At 34.2% G+C, this 5,000-nt stretch overlaps 1 protein-coding gene across 1 annotated transcript in view; it reads right to left on the bottom strand.

Annotated features, from left to right (window-relative positions):
- The window catches only part of LOC144973161 (noggin-2-like), a 34,508-nt gene that overhangs the window by 29,413 nt on the left and 95 nt on the right, over nucleotides 1-5,000 (bottom strand). The window contains exon 1 of the mRNA XM_078915282.1: nucleotides 3,959-5,000. This exon is cut by the window's right edge and continues 95 nt beyond it. The gene's annotated coding sequence lies outside the window, so the exon portion shown is untranslated. The remainder of the gene's footprint in view (nucleotides 1-3,958) is intronic.

A 5,000-nucleotide genomic window follows, 5' to 3' on the forward strand; every position in this document is an offset into this window, starting at 1 on the left:
AACGTAATCAAAAAGGAATCACGAAAGAGAATACAACAACAAAAAATAAAGCGACGAGACAAAATGCGACAACACCTTGACAATACAAGTCCATTTCGTTCACTCAAAAAATTAAAGAGATGCTTTAATCCCTCAACGGCGAGATTGATATTTCTGTTACATTTTCAGAAGTACGTAGTAACTTTAAAATTTTCATCGAGAAGCAACAACCGCGATATGACTCGAGTTTCATTCAGAGCTCAAATTGCATCATTTTTACTGCTCTCTTGGTGGTTAAAATGATTGTGCCGGTGGTGGTAGTGGTTGGAATAGTGGTGGTGGTGGTAGTGGTTGGAATAGTGGTAGCGGTGATGGTGGTGGTGGAGGAGGAGGAGGAGGAGGAGGAAGAGTAGACGGTGAGGGAGGATGTAATTATGGTAGTGGTTTTGGTGGTGCTTTTGGTTAGAATGATAGTTGTGGAGACGATGACGAAAATTATATGATGATGTTGATATTGTTTTTATTGCTATTGTAGTACTTGGTGTTAATATTGTTGTTGTTGTTAATGATGATGATAATGATGGCAACGACGATGTCGTCGACAATGATGATTACCGTACGATATTACAAAGTTTATTCAATCTTAAGCTTTCGCCATTAAATCATACAATTTGATGACAACATACATGAAAGTGGACAAAAATGGTAAATGGAACCAAACAATAAATTGATACCATTAATAACCACAAAAATACAACAATCGTAATACCACCAATACGTACAATAATAATAATAATAATAATAATAATAATAATAATAATAATAATAAATAATAATAATAATAATAATAATAATAATAATAATAATAATAATAATAATGATAATGATAATAATAATAATAACAATAATAATATTACCATCATCATTACTACTACCACCATCACTATTACCACCACCACCATCACCATCATTATTACGTTTCCAATCAGTTTTTCTCGTTTTTAAAAAATTTGATACCTTAATAGACGAAAATTCCGGTGATTTTTTTAAAGGATAGTTAAAATATCTACGATTTTATTAACCCTGAAAACTACGATTTTTATTTTCCTATTTCAAGTAGGCAGGTCTTCTATGACAAGTATCAGTTCCATAGTAAAAACAAAAAGACAAATAAAAACAAAGTTTACTTAATCTTAGGCTTTCGCCAATAATTCATACAATACAATTAAGACAAAATAATGCTACCAATCTCTCCTCATGCATTCGTTAGACTATAACAATAACGGCCGTGTTATCTTTACTCCTTACCCAACCAACCCCTAGCTTCTCGCCTCTTCATCGCGAACTATCTTATGTATGAATTTGCTTCAGGACGGGCAAGTACGGAATCTGCCCACCCTTCCTTTAAACGTCTTTATTTCCTCTATAACTTAGTTAGAATTCAACTCTCTCCTTTCTCAGAAGAGTATTTCTTGTATACTAATTCAATTGTTGATTGTTGAGTAAACCAAAATGGTGGTTGTATTTTATATATTATTTAGTCGTGACGTCTGAATAAAAGTGTTTTATTAGAGGGAATGCAATAGAAAATACATTGTTTTGCAAAAATATTTAGTCTGACAATAAAAATACAGCGGTAATTACTTTAAGAATTTTTTTAAAAGGAACAAATTAATTTGTTTAAAAAAACAAAACAAAACAAAACAAGAAACAAATAAGACAACAATTTAAATAAATGAATTTGAGAAGCACTAAAGAAAACGAGAAAAAAAAAAGAAATAATTTAAATGGATAAACAAATATATTAAAACAACACAAGTTAATACTAACTTGATATAATATTAGTAAATTGATAAATTTAATTCAATACTGTAACCTTCCCAATGTTATTACAGCAATGGTACCAGCACAAGTAAGGCAATAAATAAGAAAAAGTTCGTTTGCCAAAATCTCTATTTAGTGCTCACTGGTTTATAAGGTGGGCTCATTTGAATTAGCCCGACCTAGAACTAGAGAGGCCAGACAGCAAAATCACCGTCAGGCGACGTGACGATGAGATGACGATGTGGGCGGAGTGGAATGGTTGGGAAAGGGGGGGGGGGGTGATAAAAAAGAGCAGGAGCGTATCCTGGTTTATGCATTACGGGGTGCATGGTGATTCGCAATCTATCAAAAATACATACAAATTGATTTCAGTACGAAGTATCAAGTTTAAGTACTAACTTTTAAAATGATCTAATTTAAATTAGATTATTTCGGACCTGGTAATACAGCTTATAACTTGAAAAAACAGGCTGGTATTTGCCCACCCTGCCCATTATTACCAGCCGTCCCTGACTACTACTACTACTATACTATACTACTACTACTACTACATTACTACTACTACACATACTACTACTACTACTACTACTACTACTACTACTACAACTACTACTACTAAACTAATACTACAACTACTAATAATACTGTACTATACTACTACTACTACATACTACTAATACTACTCTACTACTACTACTACTACTACTACTACTACTACTACTACTACTACTACTACTACTACTTACTACTACTACTACTACTACTACTACTACTACTACTACTACTACTCTACTACTACCATACTACTCTACTACTACTACTACTACTACTACTACTACTACTATACTACTACTACTACTACTACTACTACTACACTACTACTACTACTACTACTACTACTACTACTACTACTACTACTACTACTACTACTACTACTACTACTACTACTATACTTACTACTACTACTTCTAACTACTACTACTACATATCTACTACTACTTACTATACTAACTAACTCTACTACTACTACTACTACTACTACTTTAATTAGTCTGTGTACAATGATCGTGTTTTATAAGGAATCAAAAGTTTTTTAAAAAGTATACTCCACTATGTGACCGTGTCAACTGTCTGCAATATAGTTTTACACCTGTCGCAAACTCGAAGACCGATGCAAATAATATATACGTGAAGATTGCACTCTTTAACTTTTACGGTATGTTAAAAAGTTTGTTCCTCCGGTATGGTTTGTAAATTAAACCTGAAAATGAAATGATGACAATGTGTGGCTTTGACTTTGTCTCTTTTGAATTCGAGGCGCAAAGTATTTTCTCACCACACTCAGATGTAAAAGGAATGTTGTGCACATGCGGCTTTGTGGTCTTATATTATGTTTGACAATCGCCTTCAAACCGATAGGTCCCAGGTTTCCGTCTCCTCTGAGCGGCGCAAAGTTGTAAGTAGTCCTTCAGAGCCATAAGACACATGGAGTTGGAGTTTATTATATATAGCGTGAAACGGACAATAGCAATTGCTTGCTACCCTATGTATAGGACGCCAGATTTAACAGACCCATCTACCCATTTACTTCCGAGTGACGGGGGGGGGGGGGGTTCGGAAATAAAATCTCGACTGCACCCGGGATCGATCTTAGTCCCTTTGTTTGTGAGCGAGTGCTCTACCAACTGAGCTACGCGGACCCCCGGCGCAAAGTTGAGTTCTTGAAACAGTCTCTTTACTCACATTCTCTCCTCGTACTCAGGTGTAAAATGAGTACCTGGCCGATAGCGTGGTCTCTGAAGAAAGAAAATTATATTGCCTAACAGTCTTAATGTCTCGTCCACCATGTTAAATGTTGCTGTTGGCTTGTAACACCTTGTAAAGCACATAGAGCACTTATAGTGAATATTGCTCTATACAAATGCTCGATTATTTTTTAAATATCCGGCCTGTATAATGGCGTTTATTTTTCTTTGACAAAAAAGTCTGATAGCGCCTTTACAGGCATTGCTTTTAGTCCTACATATTAAGAGTTGTTGTTAGCTTGTAAAGCGATTTTGAGCGCAAGTAGTGTACAATTGAATGCTCACTATTATATTTGTTTTGTTTTCATTTCTTTGTGATTGAATCTACACTAACGTAAATTTCCACTTACCTGTTGAGGAAATGGCGTAAATTCCTGTCGAGGAGACAAATAACAGCGTAGTGATTTAACATTATTGTGGCAATTTCAGTTATCAGAGGTTACTTAGTACACGTTGTGAAATGGAATATAGCATATGATAATAAATCCAAAGAGATTCACACATAAATCGTCTCCAATAACATTATTGTAAGATTACTTGGAATCTGAATAGATGCGGTAACTAAAGAATATCCACTATTGTATGGATTTCTACTCACATAGCAATAGCACATAAACATAAACAAAGTCATCAATGAATCTCAGAACATGATAATTTTAAGTGTCGGATATAAAAACAAAGTATCTTCCCTCTCTTTTCACCTTAAAGGCATAGTGAATATAAAAACAGAGCGGATTGAGATACAACCATTCAATGTGCATTCTAGTTTCATCCACAATTTTGATTACTATCAAATAATCCGAGAAGTTCTCAACGTATATCTCCTTCGAATTCCTCAGACGCCCTTATTTCCATAAACAGATCATTTGTCGTTTGCTGGAAGGCATACAGGCGAGACAGGCTGTCTAGCTCTCCTTTGACTCTTTAATAGCCAGATACGTCAATGGCGAGGTGAAAAAAATAACGCATGAAGCAGAAAGAAGAACAAAAGCTTAAAAATAAAATGAAATCAATCAATAGATTGCAACCTTATGGCAATGTCGGTTTTTGAACTACTTTAGTGTTGCTTCCAGATTAATCACTTCGCTGGGTTGACGATTTTAGAATTAAAAAGAAAAAAGAATAACAACTTTTTCTTTCACGAGTCAGACGTCACGGCTTGCTTTGATTTCTGATTTAAATTGCAAGAATATTCAAGACTGGCGCTTTTATTTCATTAATTCAGAAAACAAATCCATATAATAATAAAAGTTTAACAATCTTCCACTGAAATAATTCGCTTTTTGTGTTTTCGATGTAGTAAGTCGTGAAAAAAACACTTAAGTATTTTCACTAATTATCACTTGTTTATTTTCTTTTTGTTTCTGATCTTATTGTTTTTATGTGTAATCC

The sequence above is a fragment of the Berghia stephanieae genome, chromosome 5 (genome assembly GCF_034508935.2).
Source record: "Berghia stephanieae isolate SIO BIC M18660-M18661 chromosome 5, UCSD_Bste_1.3, whole genome shotgun sequence".
Lineage (NCBI taxonomy): Eukaryota > Metazoa > Mollusca > Gastropoda > Nudibranchia > Aeolidiidae > Berghia > Berghia stephanieae.